This window comes from Lucilia cuprina, chromosome 4 (assembly GCF_022045245.1).
Source record: "Lucilia cuprina isolate Lc7/37 chromosome 4, ASM2204524v1, whole genome shotgun sequence".
NCBI lineage: Eukaryota > Metazoa > Arthropoda > Insecta > Diptera > Calliphoridae > Lucilia > Lucilia cuprina.
Window position 1 is genome coordinate 19,783,931 of NC_060952.1, and position 20,129 is coordinate 19,804,059.

Below are 20,129 nucleotides of genomic sequence, written 5' to 3' on the forward strand. Positions count from 1 at the left end.
TAAGTTATTTATATATTTCCAACTTATATCCTTATTTATTAACTTAATCAATAACAACCACATGTGCAACACTCTCTGTTCATTTACACGATAACAATTTCATCTAGCTGTCAGTATAATTTACCTGTTAGCTTTAGTAAAATTCACCTGAAATTCTTTAGAATCTTGAAAAAAGTTGAAAACAAACAAAGCCACGTTTGTTACCAACTAACTTTTAACATATTCTTGCTTAATTATTGTTGATCTAAAACATTTTATATAAAATTAAAGTATTTGTTGTTATTTATTATCTTTAAGTAAGACTCAATAATAAGGAACATACAAGTATTAAATATTTATTATAATAGTTAAGCTACAATAAGTTAAATAATAATAGTTTGTTAAAGTTTTATTTTCTTGTTGTTGTTGTTGTTGTTGCTGTTGTTATTTGTTCTAAAAAAGCTACTAGAATAATAATTCTAGGAATTAAAAAGAATAAACTAAAGATTAATGTTTCCCCAAAGAATATTGAATAATAAATTGAGTTAGATTTTTTCTCTCTCTCTTACAGTGGGTAACTCCACCTGCTGAAACAAAAACAATAAATTATTATATTAAAAAAAAACAGCAACAAGAACAAAAAGTATTTAACTTGCATTTTTACAATTGAGGGGTTTCCATCAATCAAACAAATAATTAATTAAAATATGAAAACACACAAATGAAAAAAGAATATCTAAAGTAAAATTTTTTTATAATATAAAACCTTGAATATAATATTCAAAAAGTGCTAACTCAATTTTTATAATTTTTTTTAAGATGGCCTTTTTTGAATATAAGGTTTTAAAAAGTGCTAACCTCAATTATAATTTAATTTAATCATTAATTATAATACCTTACATTCCCACTAAAAACTCGGTTATGACTATTACTTACACAACTACATACTTTTCAATGACTACTACATAATATCTTTATTACTTGTATGTACTCTTATAATGACTTTATTTTGAGTTTAGCCATTTTATTTGATTTCTGATAATCATTATTTGACGAACAATGTTATAAACACGACAGCGAACTAACGAACCAGAGGCTCTAGTTCGTATATTGCGAAAGCAACAAAACAACTTTTTACCTCCTTATTTGTAGGTATTTATTTAAGTAGTTATGGGTAAGCCAATGTGTAAGTACATGCCTTTAAATTCAATATTATGGTAAAATAATGACTTGATATGTACTAATTTTAGCATATTAACTCTTTAATTTTCAGTTTATTTTAGCATATTAACTCTTTAATTTTCAGTTGGGATAAAGTTATTATAGGTAACCCGATACTGATATAACATTCCATACCCTTACCGATACCATAACTATTTATCTTTGCAAACACTTTATACAAATTTTACCCACATAAGATATTTTTCCCCTACTTTTATTGTAGGGCAAACTCTATTTTTAATAGAAACATTTGCATGCAACAAAGTCCACAAGGCTGTCTTGTCTGTCCGTCCAGTCGTCTATCAGCAATGCATATAAAAAAATTTATTATTTAATTTTTCATTTTATGGGAATTTTCTGCAAAACTCTTTACAGGCGTAGTAAGTAAGAGAGAGAAAGCAAAAAATAAAAATTATAATATTTTATTTGAAAAACTATATTTATTACACAATATTGAGAAATTATAGCGAAATATTATAAAATATTGTTGGTTTTTCTTTGGATTCTATAAATTTTATACAAATTAAATGATTTCTATAATAATGTAATGTGTTAAAAATACATATATTTATCATACCAAGAAATTGTTTAATTTATTAAACATTATTGAGAAATTATGTATATTAAATTATATTTCATTATTAAATATCCAACTAAAAATAGGATTGGCTTAAAGAAATTAAGAATTTTATAAGAAATTTACATTAAGGTGGCCCCAAAATGGAAATTTTATTTCTCAAATTTGTTTGACTTAATGTAGCATATGAAAATTCCTAGAAAGTCTCTTTCAATGTCATATCAAACTTATATGTACAAAAAGTTTTAATAAGTTTTTTCTTTCAAATTTTTAAAAGTAAATAATTGAATCTGAAAAAACCTAAAATTAATGATGAATTTTGTGATTTTAAAAATATTCAGACAGAACATTTTAAGTATTAGGTACTAAGTAAAATAAACACCCCTATCGCTAATAGAAGTGAACTTTTCGTCCCCACTTTATCATTCCACTTGTCGTGAACAATTCATTCACAATAGTTGATTTTGTTTGAAACAGCTGTTCATTGTTTATAAAATTCTATCAAAAAATTTCACAACATGGGAAATTTTTTCATGTCAAAAAAGTTTGTGAACAAAGAAGTAAAAGGAGAATTTTAAAGTCATTTAGAGAGAACATATTTACAATGTGTAAATAATTCAATCACAATAGTTGATTTTGTTTGAGACAGCTGTTCATTGTTTACAAAATTATATCAAAAAATTTTACAACATGGGAAATTTTTTCACATCAAAAAGTTTGTGAACAGAAAAAAGAAGTAAAAAGAGAACCTGATTCACGTGAAATATTGATTGACGATAGGGATGAATGAAACAATTTGAATATGAACTATTTTGTACTTTAACATGGAATTTGAACCCATATATCGTCACCTGAAATCTTTGACAATAGAGTTGTAAACAGTTGCGACAACATGTATTTGTGATGCACTGGACCATTTTGAATCCAAGAATCGATTTAATTTTTTTTTTTTGGGTTGTTACGCCTTTTTGCATTTCAGTTAACGTTAAAAGTATATTTTTAGTGTATATTTGAATTTTATTTTTGTGAAAATTAGTAACAACTTTATAAGGTTATAGAAAATTTCAATGCAATGGAATATTTTTTAATTAATACAAAATTTGATTAATCGGAAAAACATTTTTTGTGTATGATATATTCCATGATCCACTTTAATTACTATGTACTTTTATTATTTCTTAAAATAGCAAATTATTATTAAAAGCAACAAAAAATTTAGATTTCCAAGAAACATAGGAATTTTGTATAAATATTAATTAAAAATAACTATTTTTAAATTTCTATTAATAGATAATTTAATTCCATAATTAACAAAGTTTTGTTATTAAAATAAAAGCATTAATTGATTGATTTGTTCATAGTCGTAATTAAATATTAAATACTAAATTTTGCAATGAAAAAATAATTGGAAATAAATTAAAAAAAAAAAAACATTGAATTGAAGTACTTATTTATGACAGTATGGTTGTGGCCTCCAGTCTAGTTAGTGTCCTAGACTTGTAGGCCGTAGGTGGTGGGTTCTTTTCTCACTGCTTAAGGAGCGCATAACAGGTCCGATATACATATATGTACATTCTCCTTTCAAACTAACTAGTTAGTTGGTTAGTTATCCAGCAAAACGTGGTGCTGACTTTTACTTTTCCAACTTATGGTATACGCACAATTGGAACGAACGACGAATTTCGTAAAGAACGACGAACTAGTCGAAAAAATTTTTTTCAAATTATTCGTACTGCGAATTAGTTTCTAAATTTGTTTGTTCGAAATTGAAAAAGTAAGCAAAAAACAGCTTTAAAATTTATTCGAACATTATTTCGAAATTAGAAAATGTAGGACATTGACCTCGAATAGAACTAAAATATTATATTTTTGTGAATATCCCCAATTTTGAGATTATTTTAACAGCTTCAAAATTTTTTTCGAACATTACTTCGAATTTTCGAACTTAATTTTTAATATTCCAACATAGCATTGTAGTGTCATCAAGTGTACTCCAAACTGCCAAATTTCAGACAATTCGGGCCACCAGAACTGGTTTAATGGCTTTAAAAATTTCGAAAATTTTATTTTTAGTTTTTATGACTCAGAGATTATTTTAAGACCATAAAAAATTTTTCGAACATAACTTCGAATTTTCGAATATAATTTCGAATATAATATTGTATTTTCATTAGCTGTACTCACAACCGACAAATTTCAGAAAATTCGGTCTTCCAAAATTGGTCTTAAAACAATTTTCCCCAATTAATTCGTCGTTCGTCTGCGTAAGCAATAGAAATAAACCTATCGCACAGTTCGTTACGTATGACGAATTTCGTCATATGCACTGATTGTATGTATTTTCATATACTTTAGTGAGATCTATATTTAAAGACGAAAATTCGTTCCGAAAAATTCGCCGTTCGTCCCAATTGTGCGTATAGCATAGCATGACTAAAAAGATGCCACGTAATGAGTTGCAAGTAAAATATTACGTAAGTTAACCTTCTTTAGCAGTGGTCCTGTAGGTTTTTTTTTATTCTCAAAAACAAAATATTTAATTTCATATTTGCAGGCGGTTGTAGTAACTACTTATCTAACTCCCTATTTATAATCGAGCATTGTAAGTCCTTGGCTCCAATGCAATCTCTATGATAAAATAATGACTTCGAATTTTAGCATTTTAAACCCTTTCAATGTAAATTTTTGCTGGTTAGATAGTTAATTTGCTATTTTGTTTATCTTAGTATATTTATTAAATTCAACAGTTTTTAACTATCGATATTGTCTTGCCACCCGCTGTATAAGGAGTGAGATCGAAAAATTCTTAACACACGTTTTTCATTACATTTTTCAACCAAAGTATTATTTGATTTTTTTTTTTGATCAAGTTACCTTTGAAAAACATGTCAGTTATTATGTGTAATGTCAATTATATTAATTTTTTTGTTAATTTGATTAAAATGAGTGACCAGAAAAAAGTGCGTACTGAAATTATTAAATATTTTCAACTAAACCCAACTTGGTCTTACAAAAAGTTGGCCAAGCATACAAAGGTCTGCCGTCAAACTGTTTCCAATGTTATTAAACAGTACCGGGAGAACTTGTCAGTTGATAGAAAACCTGGTTCAGGTAGAAGGAATGGTCCACATGATGTTTCTAAAGCCAAAAAAATAGTACGCATTTTCAAAAGAGCTCCCAACACATCCGGTAGGAAAGCAGCTCGGATAGCTCAGTGCTCGGACTATTTGGTACGAAAAGTTAAAGCTAATGCAAGTTTTAAAACATACAAGGCTCAAAAAGTTCCTGACAGGAACGCTGCTAAAAATTTAGAGGCCAAAAACAGAGCACGGAAATTGAAGTCAAGTTTTATAAAAAATATTCTTGCTGCATAATGGATGACGAAACGTATGTTCTGGCAGATTTTTCGCAACTTCCAGGTCAAAAGTTTTATGTTGCTGATGCTTGAGGGAATGTTGAAGAAAAGTTTAGGACCCAAAAGCAGACAAAATTTCCCAGAAAGTTCTTGGTATGGCAAGCAATATGCAGTTGCGGCAAAAGAAGCCAATCATTTATTACAACGGGCTCTATAAATACCGAAATTTACATCAAGGAATGTTTACAAAAAAGGTTGCTTCCATTCATAAGACTTCATAATGTGTCCACTTATTTTTGGCCTGACTTGACATTCTGTCACTATGGTAAACAAGCCTTTGAGTGGTACAAGAACAATAATGTGGTATTTGTACCAAGAGAGGCAAATCCTCCAAACTGCCCGGAGCTAAGGCCAGTGGAGAGATATTGGGCTCTTGTTAAAAGAGAATTGAAGAGTACAAAAAGGGTGTCCAAAAGTGTGGTAGATTTTAAACGGAGATGGACTACATGTTCGAGCAAAGTGACAGAAAGCACTATAAAAACGTTAATGGAAGGGATTCCGAAAAGGGTTCAAAATTTCATCACTAGTGATTAAAACTATAAAAATATTTTTTTTGTAAATTGTAATAATAATTTGAATCAAATAAAAAAAATAAAGCTGTAAGTTTAGTGGTTTCTTTTTTATAAACATATATGTATGTTAAGAATTTTTCGATCTCACTCCTTATTGTAATGTACATTGTTATTTTTATTCAACATTTTACAAAAACAGGTTTTTAGAAGAAAATGCATGCAAAAAAATTTACATTTAATATGACGCAAATAAAAATGTCAAAGACTGTCATGTAACTACTAAATATATGGAAAAAATTACCACGCTCCGACAACTAGTCTTTCTATCCTGGGAAATGTACAAAACAAACTTAAAGAAAACAAGTAAGAGTTCTATACTCTCATGTGCCGAATATAATATACACTTCACGATTTTTATTTAATCAAAGTGCTCCATGTTTAATTATATGGGTATAGATAGAAAGTACCAAAATAATCCCTTTTATAGGTTTTTATGTATTACATGGCTTTATGTTTCTCGACAAAAGACAAGAAAACTTAGAACATACAAGAAGAAAACTTATAATGTGGGTTTTAAATTTTTCGCTGTGCAAACGCTAAAATTTTCGTTTATAATTTTAATTATATGTCCATTATTAATGGTTCGATTTGTCTAATTTTAAATATCGTTCTTACCGAAAGCATGTCTGATTGAAGATTCGGAATTTACAGATATCTGAAGTCGTCTGAAAACTTATTTTAACATACACACAGACAGATGGACCGAAAGACTGATATGGCTAAATAAACTCAGCTAACTGCAAAAATCTAAAATATATAAACTTTATAGGATTAAAAATCATATTTTAGATATTTCAACAGAATGACCTTTCTAACGAAGATCAGGCCCGATATATATGTACATTCTCCTTTCAAACTAACTAGTTAATTGGTTAATTATCCAGCAAATCATGGTGCTGACTTTTACTTTTCCTAAAACTTACTTACCTTCTGTATACTAAGAAGATGTCACGTAATGAGTTGCAATTTCATATTTGCAGGCGGTTGTAGTAACTAATTATCTAACTTCCTATTTATAAGCGAGCATTGTAAGTACTTGCCTCCAATGCAATCTCCATGATAAAATAAAGACTTCGAATTTAGCATTTTAAACCCTTTCAATGTAAATTTTTGATGGTTAGAATACGTATTTATTTTTCAGTTTATTATATAATTAATTATAATTAAAGTGAAGAAAGAATTCTGAAAATTAAAGGGCAATCTTTTTCAATTTCTTTATGTCAATCTTTTAGTTTTATCGCTTGTTATTTTGTAATTAACTTAGTATTACAGTCGCTTGTCAGATCTTTTAAGCTTATTATTATTCTGAAGTTTTCTATTATCGGAATCCTGCAATAATAATTTGGGGAAGGGTATTATACATTTGTATTGATGTTTGTAATGCTTAAAATTATTGGTTATACACCCACTATAAAGTTTTCTATATTTAGAATTACACAGTAGAGTCGATTATGCCATGTTAGCCTTGTATGCAAGGTATACAAAATATTGTCCCATTTATACCCTACACCACTTTAGTGCAAAGGGTAGATTGGGTTTGTGCTGATATTTGTAACGCACAATAATATTGGTCCTATACCAATCAGCTTAGAATCATTTTCTGAGTCTATTTATGTCTATGTCCGTCCGACCATGTAAACCTTGTAATCAAACTACAGGTCGCAATTTTGAAAATAATTTAATGATATTTGGTATTTCATTATTTCACGTAGCCTCCATACAACTAATCCCCGAATAGGGCTTGTAAATCTTGTAATCAAACTACAGGTTGCAATTTTGGAGATAATTCAATAAAATTTGGCACATGATACAAAGCCTATATGGACTTGATGACCCTCATAAACTCTGTAATTATAGGGCCTCATTTGACCCTAGCCCCTATAAAAAACCCCCTGCAAATTTGACTTAAATTTCCACAGTTTTAATCAACAATAAACGGCTTGGGTATATCTGATGCAAGTTACAATTCAACTTAAATGTTTTAATATAAAAACTTTATCACATTTTACTTATTGTAACACGTGTAGTGTATTATATGATCGGCTTCGCCCGACTATAATTTCTTACTTGTTTTTGAATAAGATCACAAGTTTCAGATAAAAAGCCAGTTGATAGTAACCCAGCAAAAACTTACATACTTAACATGCTAAAATTTACTTACACAATATCATTTTATAATATTGGAAGCAATTACTTATCACCCTAGCTTACAAGTAATGAGTTAGGTTAGTACTTACCTCAATTGATAAGAATTATTCCATTCATTCGTTAATTGAACTGTGGTTAAAAAAGTAATTAATTCTTTAAAATTATCAAAATAATTTTAAATTTTTTGTATATACTGTAAAAATCGGGTACATTGCTTTAGAACTATTGGGTACATTACTTCAGAACTATAGGGTACATTCAACAATTACCGTAAAATGTACGTTTTCAGCCAGTACATGGTTGATTTTCCGACTGTTGTTGCTATAACAAATAAGAATGTTTAATGAATGATTTGGGTATATTTATATGTTGTTTATTATTACGTCTGATAGTAAATGTTTCATCTAATGATAATTAGATTGTTGTTGTAAGGGTTGTACACTGTAAACTTACACATACATACATATGTATTTATATAAAATCAATATATTTAGTTAAACGTTATTACTACAACTACATCCTGATTGACACAGAAAGGAAAATCCCTTTCAACTACTGTGTATTTTTATAACGTTTATACTCTTTGATGGTTCATTTTTAAGGACATTAATGGATGAATTTTCACACAAACATTAGAGTGGTACGAACTTTTATTTTATTTTATAAAATTTGATTTATGAATATACACTTTAAAATACAAATTATTGGATTTATGAGATTTTCCCCATAGTTTTACCTTAATCAAAAAACTAATTTATTTTTCTAATATAATGTATGTGTAATTATATTTTTACATAAGAATCAAGAACTCAAGGTGAAATGACGTCTGTGTCAAGTTGAACATTTCTTTATCCTTCTTTTGACGTATTCGTTATGTTCATTTTACCTAAAAATTTAATATATGTACATTAGGGTGATCCTAAACATACGGTCATTGATGTTCCGTCCGAAAATGAAAATTTATTCTAAATTCTTAAATTATTGTAAAATTTTAAAAGGTTCCTTCGACTTAGCTCGCCAAATATTGACTTTGGACGAAATTTAAGAGAAATATGCTTTAATATTTGATGGGATCTTTAGTATCTTTTGGTTTCTACATAAAAAAGGGGCCACCATGAAATTGTGATAAAACCTGGGGACACTAATGATGTCTCTCACTTTTGTGTATAACTCAATTCTTGGAAACGGTGAGTTAGTGGATAGTGTTGTATCTGTTAGACCTAAGGGCGTCAATTCGATGGAGGCCACGATGTATTCGGAGTTTATGTAACATACATTCTCCTTTCAAGATAACTAACTGATTCTGTATTGTAAAAACAAGACTCAACCAAATGTAAACAAAAATCATATGTTTGTTCAGAATAACAACCATTTAAAAAATGACCCAAATAAAAATATAAATAGCTCCAGGCAAAATTGCTTTGAGAAGAAAATCGTTATCGAATAAGTGAGTACAAAATGTAAATTAAAAAGTCATACGGTGAAAACTTACAAATTTTGTCTCCCAATATTTTTAGTAATTCTTTTTCTGACAACGTTACAAAAGAAAAAAATGTAAGTTCTGACGATTGTTAGACATTTTCTGAATATTTTACTGACAACGTTGTAAGATCTGACGGCTTTTATAAAATCTAATAGTTTAGATGTTATCACGCAAGTCCGATATTCTTATACATTTCTGTTGAAGTGAACTAGATAAAACATTATTTTTTTCTTAACTTCAAACTTCTGAAAAAGTTTGATTTCTATATAGAAATTTGTACTCTATATATTCTGAATATAGAAAACTATTTCCCTGCAGAAATTATTGGAGTACATGATCCGTTTAGTAGTCCGATATTATGCAGAAATGGATTTTTATTCAAAACAACATAGTCCATAGCCATGGACCATTGGTAATCCATGTAATCCCATAATTTAAACAAGGGAGTGATTGAGATTACTCCTATGTAAAGCATGAGTGGATTACGTGTCCACACCTGGAATATAACAATTTTAAATGGAGTATGTTTTTTCCATATATTTTTATTAGTTTTGTATTAAGTAGTCCTAGTGCTTTGAGGAATGAATACTCTTTACACATTTGTGTGGAGTAGTCTCAATTTTTAAATTTCTTCGTTAGACATTTTTAAATTACTGCTAATTTTGTTCACATTACTGTTGGCATAACATTGTTTTTGTAATTGCAATTTTTCTCTTTTTCCCCATGTTGTTATGATAAAAATGGTTCGTTTTTATTATTGTTCTTTTACTTTTCGCTTTCGCTCTGTTTACGTTTTTCTGTTATCAAAGTTGCCATGGGGGTATTGAAATACATACACACGTTCCGGATCCAAGGAAGTTTGTATATGTGCGTAGTTGTGGCAACTTTTGTAAAAAACTTCAAGTAAAAAACCTACAAGTATTTAGCCTAACAACCTTTTGCAAAAAAGTTTTTTGTTTGTTGTTTTATTTTTTTCATTTCCAACTTTTTTTTATAGTTAGTTACATATTTCGTTTTCTTTTTTTTGAAGTTCTCTTTCTCAAAACAAAGAAAGGAAGTTGTTGCTTTATTAGAATATTTAATAGACAGTGTGACAATTATTTTAAAATACAAATTTAACCTTGACAATTAAATAAAAGTAAAAATATTCTAATATTTCTGTTTCTTTTGGTTTTATTTATTATTCTTTGCGTTGCCTTAATTCTGCATTTTTTTTATTAAGGCAGAGATGAAAAATTGTGTATTTTTTATAAAAAATCTTAATTCAATATAATTCAAATTTTGTTTGAATTAATATTCATCACTCAGTCAATGTGTGGCGTTGTGTTATAATTTAACAAACATTAACATTAATATACATTATATACAACTTATTTTTTTTAAATTAACATAATCATATAGAATTTTTAACTAATTATAGAATATGTCGAACATTATTATGTAGCAGACGTATTGTTCATTAAAATTATATTAACACTTTCACATTCCACAAAAGTCATGTTGGAGGTATAATAAATAGAGAATTTTTAAATTATAAAACATATATTTTTTATTATATAAATATGTATAAATATAATGAAAAGATGTTATCTTTAAAAACATATGTAATTTTTAATTTCATAAATGAAAATTTATTTAGATTACATCAGGGATGGCATAATTGGTACGGTGGTACTGTTTTTGATACTATTTGATGTGCAAAAGTACTGTGATACTCCCGAGTCTTATTTGATACTTTCAGGGCTACAATCTCAATATCCGATTATCGTTTAACCGGTAGTAAATCTGTCTGATAAAATAATTTTTTTACCCACCATCAAAAAAAAAAAATGGGGTTTGTAACACATCGAAATATTGGTCATAGACCCATAAAAGTATATAAATTATGGATCCTTATTAAATTCTAACACGATCTAGCCATGTCCGTCCGTCTGTCTGTTGAAATCACGATAGGTACCACACGGAAAGAGCTAGACAGTTAAATTTTCGCATGAGTATTCTCTATTGCTAACGTTTGCTTGGTATTGAAAATGCGCAATATCGGTTCACTTTTTCGAATAGCCCCCATACAAGTGTACCTCCAGAAAACAGATTTAACGAGCGTAACTGCTTTAGCAGCACGAGTATAGCGATGAAATTCGACATAAAGAAGTTTCATATTAGCCAAAATCAAATTTTTTAGGATCGGTCCATAATTGACCTACCCCCCATATAAGATTCCCTTTAGTAAATGACTTTAACACTCATTACCGGCAAAAATGCGATTATAGCGATTAAATTCGGTATAAGTAAATTTCTTACGAATCGAAACTTGTCTACCAATTTCTTAGGATCGGCCCATAATTGACCCTAACACCACCCCCCATAAAAAATATTTTAGTACTTTAAGATCCAAAAAAGTACCCTCTGAAATATTTTTTGATACTGAGACAAAATCTCTTTTTCCATCCCTGGATTACATTATTGGAGTACATGTTCCGTTTAGTAGTCATATGTAGTGCAGGCATGTATCATGTTTATTTTGTTGAAGACAATATAATCTAAAGCCTTCATTACTTGGGACCATATTTTCTGCAGAAAAAAAACATATAGAGACAGGTTTCTATATAACAGATTAGTATAAAGAGATTTTTCAATATAATAAACGCTTCAATTGAGACGACAATTTAGCCGCCGCCGATATTTTCTATAATAAGCCGCCGCCGCCGACCATTTGTCATCGGCTTGTATGTCTGCTTTCCTTCCGAAAATAACTGTATAAAAAATTATGTTAAAAACTTACTACTCTTTTTAGAAAAGAATGCTTCATATATTGGGTCTTTCATTAAGTTATTCCATATACGTAAAACATCATGTAATACAATCAATTTTTTCTAGAAAATATTCTATTGCCATGAACATGTCTATTGAAACTTATATATTGGTTAGAATTCAAAAGAATAATTCTAGCTAAAAGTAATCAGATTTTTTTTCCCCAAATCTCATGCAATCAATTAAATTGTGGCAGTCAGTATATAATTACAAAACCAGCCCACCACCTTACTTCCTGTAATATTGAAAATCAAATGTTATTCTACTGCACTGAATGAAATCTGTTATCAATAACAACAATATTGATTTGTACTGCTGTTGGTTTTAGTCGAAATTTTATTAATTTCTAAGGAAATAAATCTTTTATAAAAAAATTATTATGTGAAAAAATGTTAAATACCTGAAGTGCACAATTATAGAGAGAGAATAATTAATGAGACGTCCAGCTTAAAAAAATAAACTTTAAAAATTCTAGTTAAAATTAAGAATTTTGAATTATTACAACTTTTTATACCCTACACAATTATCAACGAGCCAGTCGAATAAGACTGTTCGTATTTATTTAGATATTTTGATGAAATTTACACAAATCGGCCCATTATCAACCAAACCATGAGATTTTTTAATGGGTCGCTACATATTTCATCCTAGCAACCATATAAAGCCTCTTTTTTTGTCAACAAATTCAATATAAAAAATCTTATTCATTTAAATACTTATATTCTTAACTGGTGTAGTGTATCATAAGGTCACCCAAGCCCGACTATACATTTCCACTTGTTTTAAATTGCATATTAACAAGAAAAATCAAGTGCTATTAATTTATGCAAATTAATATAAATAATAAAAAAAATATTGATTGTCAGCGTTTTACATTTTTACTATTAAAAGAGAAAAGTTGGATAGAAATTATTTGCATATAATTTATGTTATTACGTTATAGCGTTTAAGGGAAAATAATTAAATTTTGTAATAGTTAACAGCATGCATGTAATTTAAATAAATTGTTAATTGTCTAGTTATTAGTTACTCGAGAGCAATTAACTGAAATATGATTCGATAAAAAACATGAACACACTCTGCTTAAAAAAATAATTCTTTCCTCTTTTATATCTTGTTTAAAATCTATACCGATTTTTCTAAATCGTTTACCTTTTACTGGGCGTGGAACAGAGATACAAGCCAATGCTAAATAATCGGCAGGGCAACCATCTTTGGTTGGTGACGTCGGCATACTATAGAAATCATCAGCGTCGGCTAAATTCTTGTCTGAAAATAACTTTCTCTTCAGAAATTGACCGTATAAGGGTCTGTTTTACTGGAAAATATCTGTTTGATAGTCTGTTATATGGAAACCTGTCTGTATATAATTTTTTTTGTCGCAACTCTTGGTAAAAATATTTTCTGAAATACATTTAACAGTGGCTATGTTAATGCCGGCGTAAGCTTTTACGTCGAAAGAAGTAGGCGAAGGTGCAGCGGCGTCCAAAATATTAGCGGCGGCCAGTCGTTTCAGTGGTCTCGGCTTGTATCTGTAGCGTGAAAGCTTTCATTATACAATTTCATTATACCATTCCAAGATTTCATATTTAGCACCTAAAATTGTGGGCGAAATCTTAATAGTGGGCCTTACAAAAAACTGATTCTTCTTTCTACAGAAATATTTACCTTACCGCTTTCAATATGAAATCTATACTACTAGAGCTAGCTAAAATTCAATTAATAGATTTTTAAATAAAGTTGTTTCTAAAAAAATAACACAAAAATTCTTAAATTGTAATAAAAATAGATAAATCATGTTTAGTATGGTCTACCAAAAAAACAATTTAGTAGTCATCATAAAAAGTTTAACTATCCAAGATAAATATCAACCAATTTGCATTTAAACAAAATGTATTTACATTTTTTTTATAAAGAATTTTGTTGTAGTTTTTGATATAAAAAAAGAAATATATATAACTATTTAAATTATAAATCCACCGTACAGTTAGTATAAACATTAACATCTTATCGATGTTAAGGTGTTTTATATAAATATAAAAATAAATAATAACAAATAGATTTGTATGTTAAAAATATTTCTTAGAAATTAATTAAACTTTACTCTAAGCTAATTTGTAAAAATAACAGCCATATATTTGTTTAATTTTTTAATAATACTGTTGTATTATTATACGATTTTTCACTCAGTTGACACCCCACAAATACAACTTGTTTCTTTTGTTTTTTTATTTTTGCTGTTTATTCTGCGAAAAGTATTTATTGTTTTTATACTTTATTATTTTTGAAATTTGATGTGAAAATTATGCAAATTTTTATTTTGTTTTATATATTTTGTAGTTTTGTTTTTTTAACTCCAATGTCAATTATTAATGCGTAAACTAAACTAAACTAAAGTTATATACATACAATAGAAAGTTTTTATACATTATACTTATAAAATAATAATAACTAAAATCTACAGTTTTTTTTATAAATTACTAATAGCCGAAATGCTTGGTTAATTGTAGATGAAGGTTAGGAAGGTTAGGTTCATAGTAAGATGTATACTACACCAAATCCGTAGCAATAAACCTCAGTTTCCTGGACGTAATTTTTTAATAATAATACGAAAGCCTAACAATGACAAAGAAAGTGGTCCAGAGTTTCTTTGTTCTCCCCATAGGCTTTTGTGACTGTGCCTGTAATTCTGAGTTTCTACTTCGTGCCATTATGCTAACATCAATCTTGCTTATTTTGAGGAGGCTTCTCTTTCTTCTACCATCTGGGTCACCCTATAAGACCTTTGTGGTTGTACCCACGATTTCATTATTTCAATAGGCCTTACGAAATTCTCTTGCATATACGTTTAATACAACACTAATTCAATTAAATAGAACCTTATCACCTGATATAGCCTTATATAGTCTAATCGAAATTAGGACTTTTTTTTGATTTCTGTCTGGAAGATAATATTGACGGTGGTATATTTATGTTTCTGGGTCTTAAATATAAATTCAAGGCCCGTTATAAATATAACGTTTCCTATATGGGTTTTGAATATAGAATCCAAAGGCCGTTATGTCTCTCCGTTTAGAGCCATCTTTGTAGCAACCTATTCCTATGGGTATTTTCTCTAATGTGCTCCACTTGATCATGACATTCTATCTAGGATCAGTGTTATAAAGTTTCCAATTTATTATCTGTCTGGCATGCGTTCGAGCACCTCCGATGCTTGCGTATAAACTCTTCTATACATGTGACGTGTCATATTACCGCCTGTGTTAATGTCGCCGCAAGTATATGTATAAAAATTCCCCAAATTGTATATAGACATCAATATTAACATATGACCCAATAGTCGGCCTAGCTATAGTGGGCGTGGCAGCTCACATATAAAGAAAATTAGTATATCTCCAATTTTTTTTGTGAATCTACTTTAGTATCAAAATGAATATTGAGGAAAAAAAGTGTGTACTAGAACTATGTCAATTAAATACCAGAATTTGTTTACCAGAGAAACTCTTAATTCTAGAATCTTAAAATTTTACATGAAGAATTTTGGATAATGATTTGGATATTGAACCATATTTATGTCTAAAAACGTAGTTATGACAAGATATAATTGAAATTCTAAGGTATAATTGTTGCCTATCTAATTAATTTAACAACTAATTCTGAGCAGTAAAATTGTATATAAATAAAAGTTTTTTTTTACTTATAAATAACTTTTGCATTAGTTTACTATTTACATTAAAAGCATTTGCCAAAGTTTTGTAATTTGTTAAATTGTTGTGCATTTAAATTATTTATAAAGTTTTGCAGTTTTATAAAAGTTTTTACTATGAATTGACAACTTTAAAAGGAGGTTTATTCAAAAATGTACATAATTTGTTTTTCTTATAACTTCGAAACTTTTACTATGTGTGTCTGTAGTATTTCTGTTTTGTACGATAGAAAACATATTAATTATGAACTTAAATTATCCCATGTTACTATAATAGTCTTTTAAGAGAAATTCTAGAAAAATTTTTATAAATTTTAATTTTGTTTATTTTTTTTTTTTTGTAATTTTTAGCTATTCGACAAATATAACAATTTCCATTTATAAACTTTATAATTTTCATTAAAAGTTGGGAAACTATAAAAGCTTCTCTGAACAAATATTGTACTTGTAACTTTAGTATCAATATGCATTTTTAGAAAATAAATGGGCGGTGTATAACAAGTGGGCGTGGTGTTTTTCAAATTAATACAACACTAACATTTGTTTCTCTAAGAAACTCTAACAGCTTTCTACTCTAACAGCATATCGATATGAACAGTTAGGGCAAATTTGCGAAATATCAATAGTGGGTGTGGCAGTTTTTATATAAATTAAAATATTCCAAAATTCATATATATATCTATAGTCACAAATTTTTCAGAAAGTATATTCGTATGAATATAAAGGTTTAGCACATGAAAGTACCAAATATAGTGGGCGTGGCATATACCATATTCTAAAAATAAAACCATTTTCAATTATTAAACGACACCTCTGAATGATAAATAACAGCTAATCTCTTTCAAGGAATATGTGAATCCCATTTCTATTATTATAAAATAACAGTTAAAATTAAAAAATATAATTTAGTTTTAGTTAAACGTCATTCTATGACGTTCAGATTTTGGTGTTAAAGCATAAATAAATAAAATAATAAATTAAAATTTAAATATTATTTATGTAAAAAAAAATAAACTAATTTTCTTTTTTATTTATTTCTTCTCTTTTTAGCAACATTCTCTAATATTTGAGGTAAATATAAATTCAATTTTTTTTCACAGCTGCTTTTAGTTTGACACGTTTTGAAATTTGTTTTTAACGTGTTAACACGTTTTTTAATATAAAAATCGTAAACATGTATAATTTTTTTTGCTAAATTTTTAATGAATTAACAACTCATTTAGTGTGATGAATGTTAATTTTTTATTCCTGTATTCAAAAAGTTATCAATGTTTTATTTTTGGTTTATTAAACAGTAAATCTCTATTTAGATTTGTAAGACTTGACATATTTTAGACAAAAGCATTTAGAAACAGATCTACTAGTACACAGTGATAGAAACTGGGTCTACTTTTAATATTTTTATACAAAAGTGAATTTTGACTTAAAATAATTTGATCTTAATATTTCAGACCTTAAATATACTCTTTTAAAAATCACAGGAAAGGACAAAATTTTTTATATAAACTTAAAAGTTTTTTTTTTTATTTTGAAGTCTCCTTTTTCATTGCTTGCGAAAAATTAATTCAAATAATTTATATAAACAATTATCTGGCTTCAAATTATATGTCATGTTTATTTTGTTAATTCTACTTGTGATAATAATAAAAATAAAATTTATTTTTACTGTATAATTATTGCGACAAAGAACTTAAGTATAAAATAATATAATTTACTTTATAAACAAACTGCAATAATATACATATGTATGTTTTTCATAAGAACATAAATATTTATTTAGATTTTAATGCAAATAAAGGAAAACGTGAATTTGTTTAAGACTATTTTTAGATAGATAGATAGATAGATAGATAGATAGATAGATAGATAGATAGATAGATAGATATATAGATAGATAGATAGATAGATAGATAGATAGATAGATAGATAGATAGATAGATAGATAGATAGATAGATAGATAAATAGACAGATAGATAAATAGATAGATATATAGATAGATAGATAGATAGATAGATAGATAGATAGATAGATAGATAGATAGATAGATAGATAGATAGATAGACAGACAGATAAATAGACAGACAGATAGATAAATAGACAGATAGATAAATAGATAGATATATAGATAGATAGACAGACAGACAGACAGACAGACAGACAGACAGACAGACAGACAGACAGACAGACAGATAGATAGATAGATAGATTTTTAGATTTAGATTTTCATGCAAATAAAGAAAAACGTGAAATTGTTTAAGACTATTTTTAGATAGATAGACAGACAGACAGATGGATAGATAAATAGATAGATAGATAGATAGATAGATAGATAGATAGATAGATAGATAGATAGATAGATAGATAGATAGATAGATAGATCGATAGATAGATAGATAGATAGATCGATAGATAGATAGATAGATAGATAGATAGATAGATAGATAGATAGATAGATAGATAGATAGATAGATAGATAGATAGATAGATAGATAGATAGTTTGTTTCGATTTTATATTGACGCTATATCCGATTTATGATATAAACAATGTTGAGGCGGTTACGTATAAATTCTCTGACTAAAAAAATTATTATTTGTGTATATCTTTATATAATTTGTATAAATCTGAAATTTAAGAGTGTAATTAATATTATTTATACAATTTTAAGATCATATAGCGATGTCTGTATATCAGTCTTTTTGTTGAAAACCGGATAGGTTCGAACGTTATGAGCTGGAGTGATGAAATTCTCCAAAAAATGCTTATTGATGACAAATATTGTTTTGTGTTAATAATGGGCAAAATCGGTTCATGAATTCACTTAGCTCCCATACAAGTACCTCCCGGATTTTTATTAAAACATTAATAAATATGTTGTTTATGTAGCAATCGCTATACAATTTTGCAGAAGTCGGTTATATATACTTGTAAATTATGTTTAGAAGTATGACAGCTGTCAGGCAATATATGACCCTAGCCTCCCATAACTGTCTTAAAAATATCAGTATAGCAACGAAATTTGGTGTATGATGATGTTTTAGAATGGGTTCCTAAGTTAATAGTTAATAAATCTTTTAAAAATTAAGAATTTGTTTTCAAAACTTATCACGCGTTTAAATTCTATAGACCTCGGTCCACAATTGACCAAATCCCTCATTAAAGGCCGTATTCTGAAAATCATCCTGATGTCCACATTAATATCGATACATGGTAGTACAATTCGCCTTATATCGAATAAATAAATAAATTCTGGGACAATTGATTTAATAAGAGTCCATATACAGGTCTGCCTTCCGAAATCTACAAATTTAGAACGAAATATAAGAGCTAATTTAAAGGTAATAATATAAATGCAATCAGAATGAACTAAATTCATAAAAAGTTATAGAAAATTATAAATTTTAGCACATAAATTGCAATAGCATAATAATAATTATATGAATTTATTACAATTATTCTCAGATATGTGGCATTTCATTCACAAACAAATTTAATACGTTAATAGACCTAAATTATCGTTTTCTATAAAAAACGAAAATCAAGTCGCTTATGTCCATTTTGCAAAAAGGGCTCGATTTTTCTCTCATTTTTCAGGTGTTTGGCAAATTTCAAAAACATATTCTTGTTCTACCTTTCAGAAAAATAGTATCACTTCCCAGGTATTTATTTTTGTCGCATAGTGTAATTTAATCAAGTGTCCTAAGCAAAGAATTCTTATTTATTTCAACAAAAATTTATAATTTTTCTTGGATTATAGAAATTAGTTTTTGAATTAGGGTTAACCTAGTATAACCCTAAAATTGTTTATTCTTTAGAATTAGTAAATTTTAATTAATTTATTTTTATTTTAATGAATTACGTTTTATTTTTTCCGAAAGATTTGAAATAAACATTCAATTAATTATTTAATAAGTATTACACTTTTTGGGCAGTAATATTTTATCTTGAAAAGCAATTATTTTCAAAATAATATTGTAACAAAATAAATTTGTAACAGAAATCATTCAATTTGAAATTGTCAAAATTAAATCAAAGCCTTAATAATTAATAATGAATTTCACAAGAAAAAAAATAATATAAAAAGTTATAAATGAAAAAGATTTGTCTTGATAATTATGGATGTGAAGTTAAATTTCGAAATTTATTATCCGAGACAAAAACCATCAACATTAACAGAATTATGTTTAAATGCTAACAGAGCACTGTTAGGGTGTTTA

At 27.8% G+C, this 20,129-nt stretch overlaps 1 protein-coding gene across 6 annotated transcripts in view; it reads left to right on the forward strand.

The window, feature by feature from the left end:
- The window catches only part of LOC111679071 (signal transducer and transcription activator), a 67,035-nt gene that overhangs the window by 24,256 nt on the left and 22,650 nt on the right, over positions 1-20,129 (forward strand). For all 6 annotated transcript variants that reach the window (XM_046947750.1, XM_046947753.1, XM_023440563.2 and 3 more), the window contains one exon: positions 16,963-16,983. The gene's annotated coding sequence lies outside the window, so the exon portion shown is untranslated. The remainder of the gene's footprint in view (positions 1-16,962; positions 16,984-20,129) is intronic.